The following is a 27,053-nucleotide window of genomic DNA, read 5'->3' as shown; positions in this document are numbered from 1 at the left end:
CATTTCACAACTCGCCCGCCACCTCCTCCTTTGGAGTCAGTAGACCTTGAAGTCTCTGTGAGCCACTCACCTTCCGGGCATCCTCAACCGTGCAGCGGACACACTCTCATGGCAGGTAGTGCTCCGCGGGGAGTGGAGACTCCACCTCCACGTAGTCCAGCTGATTTGGGAGATATTTGGGGAGGCACAGGTAGACCTGCTCACCTCCCAAGACTCCTCTCACTGCCCCCTGTGGTAATCCCTGTCTGAGGCTCCCCTAGGCTTGAATGCCTTGGTGCACAGCTGGCCTCGGGGGCTACGCAAGTATGCGTTTCTTACTGTGAGCCTCATTGCAAAGTCAGGGAGGATAAGCAGCAAGTCTGTTCGATTGCGCCGCACTGGCCCAACCGGACTTGGTTCTCGGATCTGATGCTCCTGACAGTAGCACCTCCCTGGTGCATTCCTCTGAGGCAGGACCTTCTCACTCAGGGGCAAGGCATGCTCCAGCACCCATGGCTGGACCTCTGGAATCTCCACGTCTGGATCCTGGACAGGACACGGAAGACCTAGCAGGTACACACGATCACTCATGCCAGGGCCCCCTCTACGAGGCGGCTGTATGCCTTGAAGTGGCGTCTTTTCACTAAATGGTGTTCTTCCCATGGGGAAGACCCACAGAGATGCGCCATCGGGTCTGTGCTGTCTTTCCTTCAGGAAAGGCTGGAGAGATGGCTGTCTCCTTCTACCCTGAAAGTGTACGTGGCTGCCATAGCAGCTCACCATGATACACTGGACAGGAGACCCTCACGACAGCGTGACCTGATCAACAGGTTCCTCAAAGGCACGAGGAGGTTGAATCCTCCTAGACCGTGCCTGATCCCCTCTTGGGATCTCTACCAGCCCTACAGAGAGCCCCCTTTGAGCCCCTGGAGTAGGCTGAGCTCAGCACTCTGTCCCTGAAGGTGGCCCTCCTGGTGGTGCTCACTTCCATCAAGACAGTGGGGGACCTGCAGGCACTATCTGGTACTCTGTGGAGTTTGGGCCGGCACACTCTCACATGATCTTGAGACCCCAGCCCGGTTACGTGCCCAAGGTTCCCACCACTTCTTTTCAGGACCAGGTGGTGAACCTGCAAGCGCTCCCTTCAGAGGAGGAAGACCCGGCCTTGTAGTTGCTGTGTCCAGTTCGCACCCTGCGCATCTAGCTTCAGACACTCGGAGCAGCTCTTTATCTGTTTTGGAAGACAGCAGAAGGGGAAAGCTGTCTCCAAGCAGAGATTAGCCCATTGGATTGTGGATGCCATTTTCCTCGCATATCAGTCTCAGGAATTGCCGTGCCCCTTGGGAGTCTGGGCGCACTCCACTAGAGGTGTTGCATCCTCCTGGGCACTGGCAAGGGGGGCCTCTCTAGCAGACATATGCAAAGCTGCGGGTTGGGCTACACCCATTACCTTTGCGAGGTTTTATAACCTACGCATAGACCTGGTTTAGACGCGAGTGTTACGCGGTAACAGCAGGTAGACCGGGCGGCCGGTTGGGTGTACCGCTTGCATTGTGCCTTACCCCTTTTTTCAAAGGTTATAATGTGCGCTTTTTTGTCCACAACAGTTCGGTGATGAACTCGGCGGAGGAGTAATGCCACCAGGCCCAGTACTCGTGGTATTCTTTTCAGGTGAGCCCGTGTGCTCGGGCTCAGTGCTCCATGCATGGTGATTCCCCCTTGGTAATCCCGTATGATGAGTTTCCACTGTTCGGTTTCCCCCTTAGGTGAAACCTGTGTTTCCCCTCGTCAGAGATTTCTCTGTCTTGGCCACTGTGCTGCGTACCCTCTCTGTAGATAGGGTCCTCCTGTGGTATCATTCCATATGTGTACTTCCCCATTGGTAAGTCCATGTGAGGTATGCTCCACATGTTAACCTCCCTCTGGCAGGATGTGGTCTCCGTAGTGCTCTCCTTCCTGGAGAGGGAAGAGCACTTCCCAGCGCTATTCTAGAAAGTGCTATTCAGGTGATTGCTTAACAGTAAATTTAGAAAGGCACCGCCGGTAGCCTACTTGGGTAAGTGCCTCCTGCCCCCTTAATGGGACTAGGGAGATGCCTTACCTAACTCGCTGGAAGGTCATGACGTGGTTGAGCGCTCGCTGCGAGGCATGCAGCAGCTTGCCCATGTCCACTCTTCTGTGCCTCGTGACACGGTTCAGCGCCTGCGGCGTTTCCTATCGGAACCCCTAGTGTCATTACATCGACACAACATCAAGTGAGTGACAGACAGGGGATGTCTTGGTTACTGATGTAACCTCTGTTCCCTGATGGAGGGAACGAGATGTTGTGTTCCTCCTGCCGTGGCGCTGAACCAGCCGCTGACATGGCCGGAACTCTCTATCGGCTCCTCAGCATAAATCTGAATGAGTGATGCATGCCATCTCCTTTTATACCCGTATGTCCAGGGCGGAGAGTGGCATGCAAATTCCACTCGCCAATTTTCATTGGCCTTTTATATTTTAAGCAAAGGTGTTTGGGGCTCTCAAGAGCGAACCCCTAGTGTCACTACATCGACACAATGTCTCGTTCCCTCCATCAGGGAACAGAGGTTACATCAGTAACCAAGACGTTTTTGCGATTTAAATGTTGCTTGCAATAAATTTATCTGAATGCTTAAGATGTCCTAATTTACACTTTGAAAACTCTTGATGTTGCTAAAACAATGCAAAAAGCACTTACCATTTTAATGAAGTCAAAATCAGCCCTCCTCTCCTGTTTAATAAATTAAGCAATCACATGGTCATGCAGAATGTCACAGGTTTTTAAATCCATAAGGATCTCTTTCTCAATGGTGATAACGGATGTGAGTGAAGACAGCCGTCTCTGTCTTGATCTCGCCTCGCGTGCTCTTCGTTTTCGAATTACAGTTGTGCTCAAAAGTTTGCATACCCTTGGAAAACTGGTAATATATGTACCATTTTTAAAGAAAACATGAGTGAGCAGGCAAAACACATTTCTTTTATTTCTTATGGGATTCATATTCAACTGTAGGTTATAACAGAATGGCACAATCATAAAACAAACATGGCAACAATGAAAAAAATGTCTGCATACCCTTAGTTCTTAATATTGTGTATTGCCCCCTTTAGCATCAATGACAGCGTGCAGTCTTTTGTAATAGTTGTCTTTAGAGCTCACACGCCCCCAAAACATCAGTGAGCCACCACCATGCTTCACAGTGGGGATGGTATTCTTTTCACTATAGACCTTGTTGACCCCTCTCCAAACATAGTGCTTATGGTTGTGACCATAAAGCTCTATTTTGGTCTTGTCACTCCAAATTACAGTGTGCCAGAAGCTGTGAGGCATGTCAAGGCATTGTCAGGCATATTGTAACTGGGCTTTTTTGTGGCATTGGCACAGTAAAGGCTTCTTTCTGGCAACTCGACCATGCAGCTCATTTTTGTTCAAGTATCATCGTATTGTGCTCCTTGAAACAACACTTTTTCCAGAGCAGGTTACCTGTGGGTTTTTCTTTGTATCCTGAACAATTCTTCTGGCAGTTGTGGCTGAAATCTTTCTTGGTCTACCTGACCTTGGCTTGGTATCAAGAGATCCCCGAATTTTCCACTTCTTAATAAGTGATTGAACAGTACTGACTGGCATTTTCAAGGCTTTGGATATCTTTTTATATCCTTTTCCATCTTTATAAAGTTCCAGTACCTTATTACGCAGGTCTTTTGACAGTACTTTTCTGTTCAGTATCCAGCCTGCTCAGTGCATCCACATGAGAGCTAACATTCTCATTGACTATTTATACACAGGCACTAATTGCAATTTAAAAAGCCACAGGTGTGGGAAATTAGCCTTTAATTGCTATTTAAACCTGTGTTTCACCTTGTGTGTCTTTAACAAGGCCAAACATTCAAGGGTATGTCAACTTTTGATCAGGGCCATTTGGGTGATTTCTGTTATCATTATGATTTAAAAAGGAGCCAAACAACTATGTGATGATAAATGGCTTCATGTGATCACTATCCTTAAATAAAAGACTTTTTTTGCATGATCAGTCATATTTTCAAAATCAATTTCTTTATTTATTTATTGTCAAATCACCTGGACCACCTGTGGGTGGAGTCTCCACTCTCCCCTGAGTGTAACCTATCGTGACGGTGCGTCCGCTGCGGTGTTGAGGTCACCCGGGATGTGAGTGGCTCACAGTGACTTGAGGCGCTGCTGACTCCAGAGGAGGAGACTGTGGGATAATTGTGACATGCAGCGGGAGAGTAGACCGCCTTGACGGTTGATGTATGCTACCATCGCCGTGTTGTCCGTCCGGACCAACACGTGCTTGCCCTGGATCAACGGCCGGAACCTCCGCAGGGTGAGCAGTACTGCCAACAACTCGAGGCAGTTGATGTGCCAACGCAGCCGCGGGCCAGTTCAGGTGCAAGGTCCGTCCAAGGGCTGAAGAGGCGGTGACAGATCAGCGTGAATTGAATCGCGTAGCCGAGTCGGACGGTCCGGGTCAGCCATCGCGACGGGTTGTAAAGTGCAAGCCACACGTCATATCACGTCGGATGTACCGGCGGGTGGGGCCTCGTGGCGGGGCGGAGCCTGAGGCACCACATCGAGTGGGCTCGAACCCCGTGGCTGTGCTGAGTCCAGAAACATCAAAGCACTTACCTGGCTCTTGATGCCCACCATTAGATTGGTCAAGGAGGGGGGAGGAGGAATATCATCCCCGCAGTCCATCGGAACCAACCCGTTGTGGGCATGTTTTTGCCACAGCTGGGCGAGCAGGGGAGGGTGATCCGCAGCTGGAGCGCCGAACCTGCCAAAATGGGATGGTAGACGGCGGTCATAATGACGGCTGTGCGCACCTAACATGTGACCCAGGGAACAAGAAATACACTCTTTTGTTGAAGTTTTGGGTACCGCAGCCTCTTGGGCAAAAGATTCTCCTCCCGGCCCTCCACCGGGGGATGGAGTGTTCTGTCTACCAGCTCCATAGAAGCGGGTCTCCTCGTCCCTGTGTCGCCCGTCTCAGGGGCGCTTTGAAGCCTTCTTTGGGTTCTTGGCGGCCGGCCGTGAGACGGGTGGCATCTGCTTCCTTCGGTGGGCTCCACGCTGGGGCCGGGCCACGGGGGCGGTGCTGTTGCTGCAGAAGGATGCCCTTGATGATGAGCAGATGAGGTGCAGGGTCTTGAGCCGTGCCGGGGAGGGATGTGTTGAATAGCCTCCGTCTGCTGCTTCACCGCCGAGAACTGCTGGGCAAAGTCCTCGACGGTTTCGCTGAGGAGGCCAACCTGGGAAATGGGGGCATCAAGGAACTGTGCCTTGTCAGCCTCTCTCACCTCGACCAAGTTGAGCCAAAGGTGGCGCTCCTGGACCACCAGGGTGTACATCGCCTGCCCGAGAGACCGCACCGTGACCTTCGTCGCCCAGAGAGCGAGGTCGGTCACCGAGCACAGTTCCTGCATCAATCCCGAGTCAGAACCACCCTCGTGCAGCTCTTTTAGTTCCTTGGCTTTGTGTACCTGCAGGAGAGCCATGGCGTGCAGGGCGGAGGCGGCTTGTCCAGCGGCACCATAGGTCTTAGCCATCAGAGACAACGTAAACCTACAGGCCCTGGATGGGAGCTTCAGGTGCCCACGCCAGGTGGCGGCGCTCTGTGGGTACAAGTGCACCGCGAGCGCTTTATCCACCTGGGGGATCACCGAATACTAGGGGGAGCTGAAAGATTGAGATTGGGTAGTAAAAGGTGCCCTCCATGACCTTGTCAGCTCCTCGTGCACTTCCGGGAAGAAAGGAACCGGGGCGGGGCGTGGCCGTGAGCGGCACTCTGGGCCCAGGAACCAGTCATCGGCTGCCAGGGAAAGCATGTTCGCCTGAGAATGGGCGACCATACCCGAAGGAGGAAGCCCAGCCGAAGCCTCCACATCAGACTGGATGAGCCCGCTCTCCGATGCTACGCTCTAACTCATCGTCTTCCCAGGCCCCAAATAAGAGGTCGAACTCGCCCTGAGATGAGCCGGCCATCTCATCCGAGAGCCCGACCGGAGCAAGCGAGCATGCTGAGGAATGGGAGGTCCGTGGGGGGTTACCCAGCGGAGGCGCTCCCATTGAAGTCCCCAAATCTCCCCCAGTGCTAACCGACGTGGCCTCATACCCATAGGTGGAAGAACTGAGGCAGGGAGCCACTGGTGTGGCTTGCTTTCTTACAAAGGCAAGCTGCGACCGCAATGTTGCCATGGTCATGTTCTCGCATTGAGTACAAGACCCATCCATGAATGATGTCTCCACGTGGGCAGCACCCAGACACGTAAGACAGTGAAAGTGGCTGTCAGAAGCGGAGAGATAACGACCGCAACCAGGAATAACACACAAATGGAAAGACATCTTTAAAAAGACGTTCTGTGTGTGCCACTCTTTAAGGATTGAAAATATACTCTTTTAGAACATACTCTTTTGTTTTGCTCTGCCGAAGCACCCAGGGGCGTTCTCTGCACTCCACGGGTGCAGAGGGGGAGAAGCCTCTGAAATGCGCCATAAAATCCAGCAGTTTGAGGTGAACGGTAGGGAGAATTGAATTCAGTGCACTGAATGCAATCACTCGGCTCCGAAGACAAAATCTGAATGAGTGGTTGCATACCAGCTCCTTTTATACCCGTATGTCTGGGAGAGTGGCATGCAAATTCCACTCGCCAATTCCCATTGGTTTTTTTCAAAAAACAGAGGTGTTTGGGGCTCCCAAGAGTGACCCCTAGTGTCACTACCTCGACACAACGTTGAGTGAGTGACAGATAGAGAACTGGTGTTACTGTTGTACATGAAACTGGTGTTGAGCAGGAAGAATTCAATGAAGCTGTCAGCTGAGGACATGTGAGGCATCTATTTCTCAATAGTACATCTGATGTACTTATTCTCTTGTTTAGTTGTACATCTGGGTGTTCCACATCTCTTTCTGTCCTTGTTAGAGCCAGTTGTCCTTTGTATTTGAAGACTGTAGTGTATACCTTTATATGAAATCTTCAGTTTTTTGGCAGTTTTAAGCATTGTATTCCTCAAAACAATGATTGACTGATGAGTTTCTAGAGAAAGCTGTTTCTTTTTTGCCATTTTTGACCTAATATTGTCCTTAAGACATGCCAGTCTATTGCATACTGTGGCAACTCAAAAACAAACACAAAGACAATGTTAAGCTTCATTTAATGAACCAAATAGCTTTAGACTGTGTTTGATATAATGGCAAGTGATTTTCTAGTACAAAATTAGCAATTTAGCATGAACACTCAAGGATAAGGTGTTGGAGTGATGGCTGCAGAAAATGGGGCCTGTCTAGATTTGATCAAACATGACTTCATGTGGCACCATGCGAGGGTCAGATGTGTGAATGGTGAGCTCTGTGCACTTTACTAGTTTTTAATACTTTTTGTATCATAAACTGGTGACATTCAATACACCCTGATCCATAACTGTTCTATGAAGACAATATGTCAAAGAATTCAAAACCCTCGGGCTCTGGAGACATTAAAAGACGAAACAACGTCCGAATTGTTGGAATTCCTGAGAAAGAAGAAGGCCAAGATATGGTGAAATTCCTAGACGAGCTCTTTCCGAGTCTGCTCGACATAACGGGCCATAAACTGGAAATCAAGCAAGCTCACTGAGTTCCGGATCAGAGATCCTTGGAGGGAGACAGGCCCTGATCAATTCTGGCCAAATTTCTGAGATCATCCGATAAAGATCTTGTGTTACACGAGGTGAGGAGTAAAGGAAGGCTTTCTTGGAAGAATCACAACATTTTCTTGTTCCCAGACTTTGCGAATTCGACGAGAGAAATGTGATTGATTCAAGGAATGCAAGAAACTCTTACATCAATGGAAGGTCGCTTTTGTACTGATTTTCCCGGCCAAATTGAGAATAGATACTAAGGATGGCTGCAAAACATTTACATGCTCACAACAAGCATTGTCCTTTCATAAAGTCAATGGAATGAGTAAGTTATTGTGTGATGCTCTTGATACAGCCGAGTGTACCTGACTCACTGAACATTCACTTGACTGTCTGAGGAAACTGGACACCTTCTTTGTTTCTTTTTGTGTTGGTTCCGCCTAGCGGCTGGAGTTTGTTTTGTGGAATAACACTCCTTCAGGAAAGTTTGTGGAGGTATCTGCACGTTCTTTGTACTTATGCCTCCTATTGGATGGAGTCTGTTTTGTGTAATATTTCTTGCAAATCATTAGAGTGATTAGGGAATCTGTTCCACTCATGTAACGGCGAATGGGCCAGCACACTGAACATTCATTTGACTGTCCGAGGAAACTGAATGGACCTTATATATATATATATATATATATATATATATATATATATATATATATATATATATATATATATATATATATATATATATATATATATATATATATATATATATATAATGTGTGTGTGTGTGTGTGTGTGTGTGTGTGTGTGCTGATTCTCTAGAGGCTGGAGATTGTTTTGTGGAGGAACACACTTTCGGGACAGTTATGTGGATGAATCTACACATTCCATGTGTTTATCCCGCCTAATGGCTGGAGTTTGTTTTATAGATTATCTTCTGTTGTGTAATTCTGTTTTACAATATAGAAACACCGGACTTAAGCAATCCGACGGCAAAGTTGTCGTGGGGGCTCTCGTAGGCATACATGGACTGTTTGAGTTTAGAGGATGGGTGCCGGTTGGTGCTGTGTTGTGGTTAATGTGCACGTTTTTCTTTTTTCTGTTTTTTTGTTTTTGTTCTGGGGAAAGTTCAGGGGTTGATTGTTGCACCAATGTGGAATGTGGTCTTTATCATTTAATTTTGACACACAGTCTATTTTTTCTAATATGTCAAAATGCCAAATGTTAAAGGTGCAGTATGTAAGATTCAGAAACCCTTGTTTTTAATGACACCTGTGGCCGTTAAGTGAACTGCATCCAGCTACCTGTTGCTCGTGCTCACGCCTGTGCACACACTAGTGATGGGAAGATCGGATAATTTTACTGACTTGGATCTTTGAGTCTCGTTCAGCAAAATGAGTGAATCTTTATTCAAGTCATTTATCTCATTTCGTTCATTTGAGCAGAATTAATTTATAATTAAAAATTTTCAATAGTCAAATACCACCCAACACGTCTACTTATGCAAACTTTGATTATAGTCCCAATAAGGAAAAATTGATAATGCAGCCAAGGGCAGATTATGAGAAACAGAAATGATTAGTTCACCTCTGGCTGAATCTTCTTGTCCAAGTCATTCGTTCTTTTGTCACGTGCGTATACAGCTGTCACGTGACAAAAGAACGAACGACTTGGACCAAAAGAGTTGAAAAGTGAACTAATAATTTCTGTTTCCTGTACAGCACCTATGCGGTTTTCACGTAACAAACGAACGGAGGTTGCACAATGCACATGCGCGGCCAACACAAAATGAACGAATCACTCTCTGAGACTACTTGTTCTTCTGAGTCACATAAAATATTTGTTCAAAATGAACGAATCGCTCATGAACGACCCATCACTAGCACACACTCCATAGGGACGTGAGCGAGCATCGGCCAAAACAATGACGTAATGTACAAAGAGACTGAATGTGATCCACAGGCATCATGACAGATGAGGTAGCATAATTAAAATTACACAGTTATGATTGTTTTACTACAAACTTTGAGAATAAACTAAAACTGCTTATCAGCTAACATAGCATACTGATACACACAAACAGCTACATACTACCGAACTATACCAGACAGTTTACTGTTGCACTGCACTGTTATGTTGTGCTATTGTGTGTTTTGTATGTCATATGTTGTACTACGATCAAGAAACCAGCGTATTTGCTTAAATTGATCCTGTATACCTGACTTTTAGTATAAAGAGAAGATCATTGAAATTATTTGAAAGTTACAAAACAAGGTAGCTTGCAATTCGTCAGCATTAGCAGGTAAGATCAAGATAACTAAAATTACACAGGTCAATCCTTATGGCATTACATTTCACATGCTTTGCAGTTATGTAAGCTTACCTGTCCAATAAGAAGAACGCCAATTCAGGGTCGGTTTTGATCCCCAAAACCGAATGAAGTTCCCTCCAGGAATCAAATGCCTTGCCGATGTTCATAATAGTCTTCGCTTGACCACGATCACATTCCCGCTTAGTCAGATGGGATTCAGTAGAAGGCTCTCAGGAGTGCACATAAACATCACATCTTTTGGATTTTCCCGGCAAAACCGACCTGCTCCCTTTGCATGAATAATCAGTCTACAGGCTTTAATAGGCAACCTAGGAAGTCCGGGGAAGTCTCATTTGTTAAGTTGCGTTGGTGAATATTACATGAAAATTGTTACATACTGCACCTTTAATATGAGTGGATTGTCTCTCTCCACATGGAATGTGAATGGGTTGGGGCACCCCATAAAAAGTAGGAAGGTTATGTCTTTTCTTAAACGTAAGAAATATGATATAGTGTTTCTTCAAGAAATGCATCTTTCCCCGCAGGAAGCTGAAAAATTTGGGAAGATATGGGGTGGACATGTTTTCTTTAGTGCTGGCTAAAGTAAGAGCAGAGGAGTCATTACACTGATAAGGAAACATCTACAATTCAAATGTCTCAAACAGATTAAAGATCAATTAGGAAGAGTTATTATTGTTTTAGCAGAAATTCAGGGGCAAAGGATGATTTTGGCTAATATTTATGCACATAACGCTGATGATCAGGGCTTTTTTATAGATCTTGAAGGGAGGTTGCAAGCCGCTGGCACCCCTCATAATATAATATTGGGAGGAGAATTTAATTTATTTATGGATTCAGTCCTTGATCATAGTGAAGAAGTGCCCCCTAGAGCAACAATGATGCTTCATAGGATGTGTAAAAATCTTGGTCTTACAGATATTTAGAGACTTTTGAACCCATCTGGTAGGGACTATACATTTTTTTCATTAGTCCATAAGATTTATACTAGAATAGATTTGTTTGTTTTTTATATCTAAGTCCCTCATTTCATCTGTTGTTGATTCTCAATTGGAAACATTTTAGTCTCAGATCACACAAAAATAAATCATATAGTTGGCGCTTTAATGTATCCCTTTTGCAAAATCCTGAATTCCAACAAATGCTAAAGGCTGAAATCAATGTCTATATGGAGACCAACTGGTCCTCAGTATCCTCTGTGGGTTTGGCTTAGGAGGCACTTAAGGCAGTTCTTAGGGGTCGGATCATACAGTATGTCTCATTCATCAAAAAGACCAAAGCACGGGAAATCATGGAGCTGGAAAGGAATATTAAAAGTGCTGTGGCAGAGCTGAAGTGCCGAATGTCTTCTGATGGCCTCAGAGAATTGACCCAATTGAAATATAGATATAATACTATTTTGTTGCAGAAGGTGTAGTTTTGACTATTCAGGGCAAGACAGTCATATTTTGAGTCGGGGGACAAAGCAGGGAAGCTTTTGGCTAGATATATAAAGCAGAGAGAGTCTTTTTCTACCATTCCCTCAGTGAAAGCTGCTGGTGGTGAAATATTTACCTCAGCCACTGATATTAATAATGCTTTTAAAGAATTCTATCTTTATCTCTATAGTTCCACGTCTTCATCTACTGATGAAGATATTAGAAACTTTGTTGAACCATTAGAAATCCCTAAATTGACGAATGAGCGAAAAAATTCTCTTGATTCTGAGATAACCTTGGAAGAGCTTGGCGAGGTAATTAAGGCCTTGCCTACAGGCAAGGCTCCGGGGCCAGATGGCTTTGCCGCTGAATTTTTTATATATTTTACTACAGAACTGGCTGTACGGAATCATTAAAGAAAGGAAAGCTTCCGCGAACCATGACACAAGCCCGGATCAGTCTGATTCTTAAAAAGGACAAAGATCCATGTGAGTGTAAGAGTTATCGTTGTAGCATCTGGACCAATCAGACACACAATTATTCATTATTTAATAAGTAATCCAACAGACGTCTCAAGACCGTAACAAGCAAAGGTCCAAGTAGGCCCAAGCAGACTCCGAGATGTCTGCTCTCCCACTAATCATTATCAGCTCTTACTCCCCCTTTGCTGACACTGGTCCAGCAACTAGTGGACCTCAGAGACATCTCAGGTGGGGGAAGGTAGCCACATGCAAAAGCAAAGGAATGTGGAGAAGAAACTCACTCCCCCATAGGAAAGACACATAAAGCCCATAAAACAGACTTTTCTTCATTAATTTATAGACAAACTGTTCTATAAATGAACATGCATATCCTCAGGACATTGTGTGTATGATTATTACTGTCTCATATAGTGTCTTTTGTACTGTATACCGTTTTGTGCATGCTTTATGACAGAACCACTAGATAATGTAAAATTGTTGGTATCATGCTTCCTATCAAATTAATCCTTGTGTGATGCCCTAAACATTGGAGTATAGCATCTCCTTATAGCATGCATTGTATGCTTGTTATATTAATCAGAGCATAAAGGGGTGTAAACTGCTAGCTTACTCCAATCATGCAAATAAGTCAGCTTCCAAACAAAGGAACTTTTCCCGTTGGAAAATTGCATCTTTCACATTGGTCAAGCCAAACTTGAGAGGAGTGACCTCTCTCAGGAGTTAAAGGGCACTGTCGGAGTGACCCCTCTCTCTCTCTCTTCCCTCTTCTCTTTCTCCCTTCTGCTCATGGTTGCTGCTCATGTGGGACCGGAAACACCCGGTCTGACCACGAGGTCGCGGGTCGGCAGGCCTTAACACATCAAGCCATGTGTAACTTCCTCGATCATAACTGAGTCAAACTAACACGCAAGTTCATCATAATTTCTTCATTCAATGTGGAAGAAATTGATTGCAACTTCAACACCATCGAAACCAAGACTTTCTCCTGAGACTGCATCCGGGCTCTCTCAACAGCCAAGGCATTGCAAGTATCGTATAATTAACTAACTAAACAGAGGTTTAGTATAAGCTGTGAACTCCTTTGTTAACAAAGGTGCTTTGAAGTAAGAAACTGATGGTTTTTTCAAATGGTTAAATTACTCTTGTCATAGCTTCTTTCCCCTGTTCTATTCCGGTTTCGTTCACTTTCACTTTTCCATTTCCCATGTATGCATGATTTGTGTGCATGTGTTTGTTTAGATCAGTTATGTGTTCGTGATGTAGTTAAATAAAGCTTTTGTGTACATTCTTGCGAGTTGATTCTGGTCTGCTTGTACATCAACGTCAATTTAACGATTTGATCACAGCTACATGCTAAGAAAGAGTTATTTTTCTGTGGCCATGAAAAATATACTTTCTGAGAGTTGATAGATAATCAATACTGAGTGTTCGCTGGACAAACAGATTAATTGATTGTAATATTAATTCAGCTACATCAAGTTAATTCTATTGACTGATCCAAATATTTATAATGAACTATAATGAGTTATTGTTAATTATTCATATTCCCCTTTTAAAGATAATTTGACTGTGGTATATTTTGATAAATAATCTCATCCCTGTTTTTAAAAGATTTCGCTTCAAAGCTGTACTTAAATATGTGTAATATAATTTTCAATAAGCCATGAGAATAATATTACTCCAATAAGAGAATTAATCATAATTCCCTTATTAAAGCTAATTCCTTACAATAGAAATTGTGAGTGGATACAACGAGACGTTGCATTATGATTTTAATGGTGGAGAATTTTATTCAGACAAATAGTCTAGTTATTTGTCATTTATCTAATTTATAATGGTTGTCCAACGCGACTAATTCCATCATAAATTTCCTTACATAATAATGTAGATAAGGACAGTTTAATTTAATTTCTAGCTCACACATACTGTTTCCCTACATATAATGGTGGTCAAATGAGGCCAATATTTATAAACAAATTAATTAATTATTTACATATAATTTCACTACATATAATGGTGGAGGTACGCTGGCACTTTAACCCATCCCGTGTATATTTATACTATCAAATTCGCTACACCGTCCAATTTCCCTGATCCAGCTAGATGTAAAAATATTGTCAAAAATACTGGCTAATCAATTAAGTAAAGTTATGACATCCCTTATACATATATGTCAGGTGGGGTTTATTCGGGACTGCAGCTCTTCTGATAACATTAGGCATTTCATCAATATTATGTGGTCAGTGGCGAATGATCAGACTCCGGTCGCGGCCATCTCACTTGACGCCGAAAACGCGTTTGATATGATAGAATGGGATTATCTTTTTAAGATTTTGGAAATATGTGGGTTCGGGAATACTTTTATTGGATGGATTAAGTTACTTTATAGATAACCGGTAGCGGCGGTACAAACAAATGGATTAATTTCAGATAATTTTACTCTGGATAGGGGCACCCTGTTTTTGCCCTCTATCCCCATTATTGTTCTGTATTGCCCTGGAACAATTAGCAACTGTGATAAGAAAGGAAAAATGATTTTCCAGGGGTGGTGGAGGGAGGTATGGCGCATAAGCTTTTGCTTTACGCAGATGATATTTTATTATTCGTCTCTGACCCAATTAGATCTGTGCCTTACCTCCATAGAATTATTAATTCCTTTTCTAAGTTCTCGGGATACAGAGTCAATTGGTCTAAATCCGAAGCTTTGGCTCTGCCAGCATACTGCCCAGTAGTGGCTTTCCAACCGGGTGCCTTCCAGTGGCCCAAACAGGGCATTAAGTATTTGGGCATTTCATTCCCAGCAAATGTGTCTGATTTTGACCCCTTATTAAAAAGGTTTTCGAACTATGTGGGCAGGAGGGCTTCATTACATTTATCTATGATTGGGAAGCTTAATGTTATTAAAATGAATTGTATTCCAAAATATAACTACCTGCTACAATCTCTCCCTGTAGATGTCCCCCTCTCTTACTTTAAGCAATATGATAGCATAGCAAAGTCCTTCATTTGGAATGGTAAGCGTCCTAGATTGCATTTTAATAAGTTACATAGGCCAACTGACAAAGGTGGGCTAGGCCTACCTAAGATTTTGTTTTATTATTATGCATTCGGTCTCAGACATTTGGCTCATTGGTCGCTTCCACCTGAAAGAGCCCCTCCCTGGTTTTGTATTGAACAGGAAGTTCTTGCCCAATTTTGCCATTGCAAAGCCTTTCTATTAAACTAATCGGAGAAGTTAAGTTACACCCTGTTATCTCGCATTTGCACTCGGTATGGACAAAAGTGTCCAGAGTGTTTAATTCGGATGCTAATTTAAATGTTGCCTCAAGCATAAGGCTGAACCCTAAATTATGTATTAATAAGTCCCCTTTCTGCTGGTCAGAGTGGATTGTGAGGGAGGTTAATACACATGGTGACTTGTATGAGAGTGGAGTGTTGAGATCTTTTGAGAATTTGGTTCAACATTTTGGGATTCCCAGATCCCAGTTTTATAGGTATTTACAGCTGCACCACCTGCTCTGTATTGTTTTTGCGAGTAGCACCCCCCCCCCCCCCCATATATATAAATATATATATATATATATATATATACTGTATGTTATATAAATGTTCAAATATTTTTTATCTCACAACCGTTTAACAGATGTATAGAAATATGAATCTTTTATTTTTAGACTTATTATTTAATACTTATCGACTACTAAAATTCTATTTATTTTTTATCTTTTTGCAGACTTGCAGTTAAAAAGAGGTAGTTTGATTATTCATTTCCACTGGTAAATGTCCTTTGCCCATATCATTATGAAATAAGGTTCTTGATGAAACTTGCTGTTAGGTGAAGGATCCAATTTACTGATTAAGTTGATCTGTTCTTCAAAACACATTAATGAAACATTGTAATAATTATCCCTAAAGCATACCTTTTTATGTTTTCACAATGTTGTTGTCACAGTTGTTTAAAATGACTTTTGAGCTGTTTCCATTGCTTTGTGAATGTTCAAGAGAGAGATGGATTGCATCAACACTTGTTTGATCTTCCTTGCATTCCCGGATATCATCCTCAAATTTTGCCACCTGAATTTCTCAACCCGTATTCAACAACCTGAATATTGAGACCTGAATTTCACGACCTGAAATCCACAACTTGAATAATTAAAACTTGAATTTCACAGCCTGAATTTTTTTTAGGTGAATTCACACAAAATGGTTTCAAATAATTAAAATGAACAGCAACATTTTTCGATAACATCAAATTACACTGTCTTTTTTCAAGATTATGAATTCAGAGGCTTTTTCAAATTCAAGTTCTGGTGATATAAAAATGATGCCATACCCCACAGAGAAAGGTGATCACAGCTGAATTGATACAAAAATGTGAGGGATGGCACTAGTAAGAAATTCAGCAATATGGGGTTGATTTCAGGTTACAGGAACTTTTGGAAACTACATATTTAATTTTCCATGTGATCATGTTAGACGTTTGGTGTCAATGACTATGATGTACCAGCTTTAAATCTGGATGCAGATGTGGGCAAGACATGCGCATCAGTAGAGTTATTGATCACCAAATTCTTCATAAAGTATCTAACAATTCTTAAAAATTGTTCTTGTTTTCTACTCTTGTGTTCTACTAAAAAAATAACAGGTCACAGGTTTAGAATAGCATGAGGGTGAGTATAATGACAGATTTTTTATTTTGGGGTCAACTATTTCTATTAAGTGTAATGGGAAGAATAAACCTATGTAACTTCTCTAATGGTGTTTTCATCCCGCTCATCATTCCTTCACAGAAACCTTGAAGGGTGTGAGAACTTTGACTTGTTTTGATTCCCTCAGCTCTCAGAGCTGTTTCAGGAAGAATCAGCCCTCATATTCGGTGAGAAGGTGGAGCAGCACTCAAATGTAATAAAGAAAGAAATGAGTGCTGTGACTGTATCCCTTTCTCGCGCTCATTTAAGCTTTGTTGCTTTGCTGAGAGGTTTTTGTGAGGGTTAACCCAGGAGAATCACCGAAATGAAAAGAGAGTGCATTAGTTCAAATCCAAATGCAATGTTATGGCTTTGCTTATTGTTATACATTAAAACAACAAATCTAAAGGAGGATTATAATATATTTGTACAGCAAATATACTAAAATATGTGACGCCAATGATCCGGTTCTTTTTATTTAGTTTACCTTGCCTTCAAAGTATTTAGTTAGTTAGTGGTATTTGGTAAGGCAACCATCATTATTTCAATTGCTCATACTTAGAGTTAGGAGTATGTTCAAATCCCTAACCCTAAGTATAAAACATTGGTATGCAACTCATCTTGCAACGTTTGATCATGAATGATATCTCCAGTGCTGGGCGGATTACTTGTGAATTGTAATCTGGTACTGATTACAAATTACATGACAAAAATGCAATCAGTAACGTAATCTTGCAGATTTCATTTTTGGGGTAATCTCATCTGATCCTACTCATTTGAGTAGGATAATCATTTTAAAGGGTTAGTTCACCAAAAAATGAAAATTCTCTCATCGTTTAATCACCCTCATGCCACCCTTGCGTATGTGACTTTCTTTCATCTGCTTAATACAAATAAAGATTTTTAGAAGAATATCTCAGCTCTGTATGTCAATACAATGTAAGTGAATGGGTGCCAAAATTTTGAAGCTTCAAAATCCACATAAGGGCAATATAAAAGTACTCCAGACAACTCAAGTGGTAAAATCCATATATTCTGAAGCAATATGATAGGTGTGGGTGAGGAACAGATCAATATTTAAGTCTCTTTTCCTTCACTCTCACTTTCTCCTTCTGATTTTAGTAATTCACATAATTCGTGCATGTCGCCCACTACTGGACAGGTGGAAGAATTTATGATAAAAAATGTCTTAAACATTGATCTGTTTCTCACCCACACCTATCAAATCATGTCTGAACACATGGATTTAATCACTGGAGTCGTATGGATTACTTTTATGCTCCCTTTATGTGGATTCACTTGCATTGTTCAGAACTACAGAGCTGAAATATTCTTCTAAAAATCTTCATTTGAGTTATGCAGAAGAAAGAAAGTCTTACACATCTGGGATGACATTAGGGTGAGTAAATCATGAGAAAATTTTAATTTTTAGGTGAACTATTCCTTTAACAATATCCAGCACTGTATATCTCAAATTGTGTGGCTTGTTGAGGGGAGGTGCACCATTACTTTTCTAAATAATTGGATTTTTGTCTGGCATATGACAAAACAGGCTAAATAAAATCCCTGAGACCTAGAGTTACATTGACGAAGGGAACCAAGCCTGATGAGCATAGTATTGGGGGTATGTTCCCAACTGTATTAGCTGGTATGCCCAATATTTTGTCTGAAATTACATCAGCCCGTACGGTATGCCTATTGTCCCGTATTTTTGTGGCGAGACCCTGGAGGGGCCCAGCAACTGCGGTTTTGTTTGCACAGGTATGCCTCAGTCTTGTTTTGTTTACTATTGGTAATTATCAAATGATAAATTTAAAGTGCAAATAATTAGTAAAAATCGGGGGGAAATGGTTAAAAGTAAAATTTGAACCAAAAAAATATTTTGTGAATATTTTGTTTGTAATTAAAAATGTTTTAATTGATTCATATGTACATGACAAAGAAAAACCCAACAAATATACAAGGAATCAACATTTTACATTCAAACCCCACTAATACAATCCCACCCTGACCCCCAACGAACACCCCTGTGGTCCCACATATTAACACACACACGACCCAAAAAATATATAAATAAATAAATAATGAAAAAAAATAAACATACATAATTAAACTAAACTACACTCTCCACATCTCTTCCCTGAGAGTCCCCCCAAAAAACTAAATAATTGCCACATTTTTTAACAAATAAGTCCCTAAACCCCAGCCTTCTACTTACCACTTCCTCAAATGCAGTTACCCTCCCCATTTCCACACACCACTCCGAAAAAGAGGGCGCTCCATTCGATTTCCAACCCCTTAAAATTATTTGCATGCCGATCATGAGACTGGTCAGAACCCAATATTTAATGTGATTATCCCCCAAATTTATGACCGCCCCATCACCCAAAATACAGAGTCTGGGACAAAGTAATATTTAAATGCTCAAAACGTCACACAAATAACAAGACAATGAATATTGAGGAGAGCACAAAAATGTATTCAGTATGACAACCAATAGCTTATTTGAAAAGGCAGGCTGCTTTCTATGCATGCTAGTCTGAGCTTAAGCAGGTGAAAAGTATATAATTTACTTTAAAAAAAAAAAAGACTCTAATGCTTCACTAGATTAAGTCTCACGACCATGAAGGCGATAGTGTAGAATTACCTTTTGCAATGCTCTGGTGCATTTGAAAAGAATCAAATAAAGGCAAAATGTGATTTGAATTGTATCTGGAGAGAACGTAAAATTAAATTAAATCTTCTTTCAGAGAATCTGACAGAACTGCTATCCATGTCCAAGACAGAGTCGCATGCATTACCAGAAGGAGGACTTCGTATTTATCACCTCAAATTTCTCATAATATAATGGATGACCTCAAGCTGTTTATGAAATGGGCACCTTTGCGTATATTCCTTCATTTGATCTCAGTCTTATTTTAAACAGCAGCATCTTTCTCCAAGCTCTAAAAGATTGCTTACTAATGGATACATTAAGTATGATAAGCCTCTGGAAAAAAAGAAAAAAGAAAAAAAAACTTGTTTATTTGTTCTTAGGCAATACTGTTTCTTACACCCAAATCAAGTTACAAAGCACACATTAAAAAACTTCAATGTGGTCACTAAATGCTGAATGGGCAATATTCCAGCCATGCCAAAATACAATATAGCAACAGTTATCACGTGAAACACCCGATTATCTAGCTGTAAATACTGTATTTTCGCAGCACCCATAGAGGCCAACTAATAACCTTAGTTTACATGTCAAGTCATTTTATTTGTATAGCGCCTTTCACAACACACATCACTTCAAAGCAGCTTTATAGAAGATCAGGCATTAACAGAAGATAAAACTGTAATATCTATAATGTCTTAGAGTCACCATTGTGTAGTTTGATAAAATACGATTGTGAATTGTGTTTAAAAATAATTAACTAATAATTGTATTTATAACCCCAGTGAGAAAGCCGAAGGCAACTGTGGCAAGGAACACAAAACTCCATAAGATGTTGGTTAATGAAGAAAAATAACCTTCTGGCTCCGGCAGACCTAACTAAAGCAGCCTAATTGTTGAAGGATAAATTAGGTGTATGCCTGGCTAAATAGATGAGTCTTTAGTCTAGACTTAAACTGAGTGAGTGTGTCTGCATCTCGAACTATTCCATAGTTTAGGAGCCAAATATGAAAAGGATCTACCTCCTTTTGTGGATTTTGATATTCTAGGAACTATTAACAGGCCAGAATTTTGCGATCGTAATGAACGTGATGGAATATAGAGTGGTAGAAGGTCACTTAAGTACTGCAGAGCTAGACCATTCAAAGCTTTGTACGTAGTTAACAGAATTGTAAAATTAATACGAAATTTAACAGGTAGCCAATGTAACGATGATAAAATGGGGCTAATAGGGTCATATTTCTTGGTTCTCGTCAGCACTCTGGCTGCTGCATTTTGAACCAATTGAAGTTAATTTATTGATCTTGCTGGACATCCTCACAGTAATGCATTACAATAATCTAGTCTTGAGGTCAGGAATGCATGAATTAGTTTTTACATGTCAGAGACTTCAAGTCAACATGTCATTCGCAACACATTTACTTCAGAACTGTGACGTTTATCTGAGTGAAAAAGAGTATTAAATAAGAAAAAAGCATGGCAGGTCTTCATTTTATCCATGAGGAATTGACTGGATCATGAAAAGTAAGCGTTCCATACCAGAACTGAGCCAGGTGGTTGGAGAGGTGGGGTTGAAAAATAAGAGGGCTTGGTTTTTCCATTTTGATAAAAGATTACGAAGAAACACATTTATTTGTTAAACACTTGTTAAAATCAATAAGACTAGCAACATATATTTGAGGTGTACTGTATACTGTTTAAGGTTTGAACACCCCAAAGGGTGGTGGTAAAAAGTACTCGTACTAGGAAACTTTCATTCTAAATATGAAGAAATATTTTTATAGAGCTCAGTTTGATTTCAAATTTTCATTTGATTTGTAATTTCGGCCACCCTTAAAGTGGGTCATACTATTGACACTGCCTGAGCGGTTTAAATAAATGTGCTATAAAAATATGCATTCATTCTGTGCATGGACAGAGCGCAGAACACTACATAAGTCTCTTAAAATGCATGTGCACATTTCAGTTGATATGATAAAGTTTACCCTCTTTAATTTAATGCTGTTGAACCAAAGCAAGCCGTCTGCAGCAATTGCGAAAAATAATGATTAACCACCAAAATTAACAACAAAATTGAAATAAGAGCGCAAGTTTGGCCTGCCAGTTAGATGCGGATGAACGTTGCATTTGTTACTCTAGCAACAGTAGGCGGATGTGTTTTCTCTCAGAATCATGTATCTAGAATGCAAATAGGGCAAATGCAGATTTCATGTTAACTTTAAACTTCTAAATGAGCTATGGCACTTGAATTTGCTTAATTGTGCCCGTAATATTTTTATATTGTGGTAAACATTTTCCAAAAGCAATGAGGCACTTCAGGCTGCGCTATATTGTTGATATAGTGTATATATTGTGATGCTGTGGATCTTACATTTTAGCCAAAATATAGCACAGCATCTTGTCTCTTATAGTTTAAATATAACATTCTTTATCATTAAAAATTCAAATAGACCTCATGTTTTGTTTCAAAATTTGACCTCTGTGTGCACTTTAGGAAGTGATGTCATACATCCAAATGCTCTTACTGGTCTCATTCAAAGCCTTTTCCTGTCACTGTATACTTTGAAGTGCTGCATACATACTCGATATAGGAATGTGTTTCCCCTCTGAAAATACTATGTCTCTTTCTCTTTGTCTTTAATTCTGTCTTTACGAAGCAAGAGGCTTAGTTTGCCAGTCAGGCAGTGGAATGCACTTCTTTATATGGAAAAAATTCGTAATTTATCCAAACACAGTAAAAAGAATCCAGTCTCCACACTCGACCCCGCCTCCACCCTCCCAGTTCTCATTGGTCAGTGCTACTGGAAATGCTGCTGGTGCCATGCTCACTGGCATTCCATGGATTCTTTCATCATGTGCTCATGAAAAAGACGAGGAAAAAAAGGATGAGAGACAAGAGGGAACAAAATAGTTACGGTTAACCCTTGCTGTATTACAGTGTGTTACAATGAATGCTTCTGACTGGTGTTTCAAGATGGGACTACATTGTAAATAGGGGAGATCAGGGCTAGTTGTCACAAAGGGAAGTTGTCACAAGGGTTATATCTCAGTGACTGTAAGGTTTGTTGTCACATTTTACAAATATATTTGCTTTGTTGGTTGGTTTTAAACACCTAGTTCAAAACCGAATTTACTGAATTGTGAAATCTATTCTCCAAAACATAAATGTCAATGCCACATATATATATATATATATATATATATATATATATATATATATATATATATATATATATATAGTAGCTGTGGGATAAACAAGTCAACACAATAAAACCACACTAGGATTTATTTAGGAATAATTTAACTGTGATAAGGGTATTTTTTAATGTCAGTTCAGACCAAGTTTTCCATGCGTTTTAAATGAAATACATTTCTACAATTTATTATGACAAACATACTGTTATTCTACAAACTTTGTTTAGCAAAATCCCTAAATCAAGACCTACATTTCTGACTGTAACTCCTCAAAGCTTACAAGCAACATCCACCTAACTTGGCACAGACCTTCAGACTGTTCTGGAATAGTATGCTATGTCTTTTCTAACCGATCGGACTTTCGGTTTTTGACAGCAGATGATCAAAATTTGGAAAAATCCCATAAACTTACATGGATGTTCAAATAGGCCAACAGAATGCTCGTTAATTCAAACTCCAGCTGTTAAAAATTAAAATGTAAACAAACCCACACAAGGCATTTAATCTGCTTTAAGTTGCTCTCTCGCTCTCTCTTTATCTAACTGACACTCTCTTTGTCTTACAAATTTTGTTATTTAAATTTTTATCTAGTTAATTATAATATTTGCTGTCACAAAAAGACCTTATTCACACTAGCACCATCTTTGATTTTTAATAGGAATGACATGGAGGCTGTGAGGGATAGACTTAAGCCGCCTTTTCACTGTCTCCAACATTCGCTTTTTTACAGATTTTAGTGAATTGGTGGGTTTTTGTTAAATGTGAGCCAAAATCATCACAATTAAAAGAACCAAAGACTTAAACTACTTCAGTCTGTGTGCATTGAATTTATTTAATACACGAGTTTCACAATTTGAGTTGAATTACTGAAATAAATGAACTTTTCCACGACATTCTAATTTATTGAGATGCACCTGTATGCTTTAAAATAAACATAAATATCTATAGCTCTCAAAACATGTCCACTTTCACAGCTGTAAAGGCTCAAAAAATAACTAAAATGCTTCTATTTGGCCATCATCCTGAAATCCATAATCCTTAACAGATAGGTGGGGAAGAACAATATTGCCTCGCTATAATTCTGTGATCATTTGTTCTCAAGTGTCTGCAATTTTTAATGCTGCATTAGTACATAACATAACGATTGTTTACGATTAGCCGGAAGTTCCGCCCACATCGCCTGCAAATCGTCACTGGACTCAGGAATATTGTGGATTGATATTTCTCACTTCGTGCTGATAGATTTGCATGAATACATCACTTCCAGTCGGGCGGTTGCATATGGTCTAGTCGCACGAGTTTAAATATTATAACGCAGCCGAGGCATAAATCGGATCCGAAAATGATGCATCCGGAGACAGTTGGCACCTCACGCAGTCCCCGTATGACTTTCCATTGGAAACGAATGACTTCCGGTCTATCATCTGTCGTTTGTCGAATGTAGTGAAAAGGCAGCTTTACAGTCTCTTCAGTTGGCTGTACTGCAGTTTAAATGGTTTTTGGATCATTCCGCGGACAAAACATTGATAAAATATCTGTCCAAGGACATTCATTATACAAAGAACTCTAGACAACATGAGTTGTGGAAAATCAGATGTGATCGAGGAGCAGCTTTATACCATTATACTGCAGCCTCGTTGTCATTCCCATTAAAAATCAAAGATGCCGCTAGCGTGAATAAGGTCTAATATTTTTGTTCATAACTGTTTTACTGTTTAAGTTTAGCTGGAAAGCCTATGCTGTTTTAATGCTGGTTTTATTGTGACAACTTACCCCAAATAGTGTGTTTAATGAGTATATTAGTATAAGTATATTTTTTACCTGGGCAATAATGCTAGAAATGTTCAACATTTAGTCTAGACTTGAAGGTATGTGTAAGGTATTGTAAATTATAAAGACATTACTAACAAAATGTGTTTTTTTTGTGACTCACAAAAATAAACCTAATTTGAGAAATATTCATTGGAGTGTGACAACAAGCCCCGGCCTCCCCTATAACAATAAACATGGTAGTGCATGGTTGAATATAAATAAATCAATATTTTCAAGTAATTGCTTGAGATTGTGTCTTAGAAGTTACGTGTATAGTCACATGATCTTTATTTTTCTTTAATGCACATGTTTGTATCTCATTAGCACAGAAGAATGTGTTCAACTGTACACTGTCTAAAATGATCAAATCCAAAGTTATGCTAATAATTATCAATCTCATTTTACTTGCATTCCATTGTATAAACATTGGAGCATTGGGGAATGGTTGAGATGTTAGGAATGCTCTGATGGGTGCAGATGAATGCTGCCTGTCAGTAGAATGAAAGCCATTAGCCTCAAGCCTACTGTGCCTCATGGACAATGAGCCTTAAATTCAATTATGAGGTAATTGTTATGTCATAACAAAATGTTTATTCAATGTAGATACTTTTAACATGAGACAGTTTCTACAAGGGTTATTCTTAGTGGATTGTCTCATGGTTCACATACCTTAACCATGTGAACATGAGTCTAGATAAGAGGAAGCTATGCTGTGTTTTGTTTTATGTTTATCTATCCACTTACCCACAGAAGACACAACACAAATGACGTCTCTGATATCTGAGATGTTTCTCCTACAGCAATGAGATTTAATCTATACGCTAGTCTACAGTTTGCATTGAATTGTTTAAAGTATACAGTATAATTGATTCAACTTGACATAGAAGTATATATAAAGTTGAGTCAATTAAGCAGATATTTTTAATTGAAGAACAAACACAGATAGGGGTACACAGGTTCCAGTACTCCTTCCCTTATAGAAGCACTCTGGGATAAATGCCTGGTTTTTAGCTGCTGTGCATTTGGGGGGTGGTGTGCAGACCTGTGTAGATGATTAATGGAGCAGTTAGCCCAGCGGCTGCAGAGCCAATGCTCCAGTCACAACGAGTCTACTGGCTGTCATCAGCGCTCTCTGCACCCTTATGACGCTCCCTGGCCTAACGTTTACAGCTTTTATGTGTCTCAGTGGCTAGGGAATAAAATTGCATCATGAATTGGAGCCGTCACTCCATGTGCAACATTAATTATTTGTTTTCTTATGAGTTATTTTATAGGGGGGGGGGGGGGCTTCTTTCGCCTTGTCCTTAGTAGATTGGATTTGGCTTTTGTTATTTAATTTAAGATATGCCATTAATCTAAGCCATGGTTGTGGTGTGCATGGAGCCAAAGCAAAAAAGGAAATTCTGTAACAAAGCAAACACTTGCTGGGCATAAACATCATGGGAGGGACAGCAAGATTAACAACTGTTAAAGGGATAGTTCACCCAAAAATGAAAATTCTCTAATTATTTACTCACCCTTATGACATCCCAGATGTGTATGACTTTGTTTCTTCACTAGAACACATCTGAAGAAAAATAGAAAAATATCTTAGCTCAGTAGGTCCCTAAAATGCAAATGAATGGAAATGTATCTTTTGAAGCTCCAAAAATCACAGAGAGTCAGCATAAATGTCATCCATACGACACCAGCTGTTAAATTTATGTCTTCTAAAGCAACACGATCGCTTTTGGTGTGAAAAAAAGATAAATATTTAAGTACTTCTTTAACTCTAAATCATGCTTCAGTTCTGCAGCGGTATGTGCGTGACGTAATCACATTGGCATTTGAAACACGCAAGAACTGAGGCACGTGCGTCACAGCTGGAAGAGCAGCGCTGTTTACATGAGAAGGAGGAACGCTGTACAGTAGCTTGGTTGGTTTTGGTTTATATCTGTATTTATCTGCTTTACTCACAATGGTGTGTTTGTGTGTTTGTGTTTATAGTTAAAAAGTACTTAAATATTGATATTTTTTGTACCAAAAGTGATCGTATCATTTTAAAAGACAATAATTTAATAGCTGGTGTCGTATGGAAGACGTTTATGCTGACTGTCTTGATTTTTGGATCCCATTTTTCTTCAAATGTGCTCTGGTAAAGAAAGAAAGTCATACACACCTGGGATATCATGAGGGTGAGTAAATAATGAGAGAATTTTCATTTTTGGGTGAACTATCGTTTTAAAGGAATAGTTCACCCAAAAATGAAAATTCTGTTATCATGTACTCACACTCATTAATCCGTATTACTTTCTTTCTTTTAAGGAACACAAAAGGAGGACTTTTAAAGGATGTCCCATTTGCTGATTTCAATACAGTGGCAGTTGATAGTGGCTCACTTTAAAACTTTCAAAAAGCATTCAATTGTGTCGTAGAAGTAGTCCATGAAACTTGTGCATCATATTCCAAGGGTTCTTAAAGCATACGATCAGAACTATTCCTTTAATGCCGTATGCGTCAAATCAACCTAAACTTTTGTACCACGACTGTTGTGCATAGTATTTCAGAGAAAAAAAACCTTAGTCTTATATACATATATTATCCATCCACAATCCAGTATAATCAGGTGCTATAAATGCACTAGCACTGCGGCATATTCAAATTAAGTAATTGTCCTTATTTTCACTATAAACACGTCTTCATTCTATGTAAATTAAGCTTATACTTGATTGCGGTTTATTCACAAAACTCAGCGGTATTTGCCTGATGTAGAAAAAACTCAGGCAGTACATTGAATTTTGTTTAAATTGCACCTATTATGGTTTTTAAACGTGCCTAATTTTGTTTTAAAGGTCTCATACAATAGA

Source organism: Myxocyprinus asiaticus, chromosome 20, assembly GCF_019703515.2.
Source record: "Myxocyprinus asiaticus isolate MX2 ecotype Aquarium Trade chromosome 20, UBuf_Myxa_2, whole genome shotgun sequence".
NCBI lineage: Eukaryota > Metazoa > Chordata > Actinopteri > Cypriniformes > Catostomidae > Myxocyprinus > Myxocyprinus asiaticus.
This window is presented reverse-complemented; position numbering follows the sequence as displayed.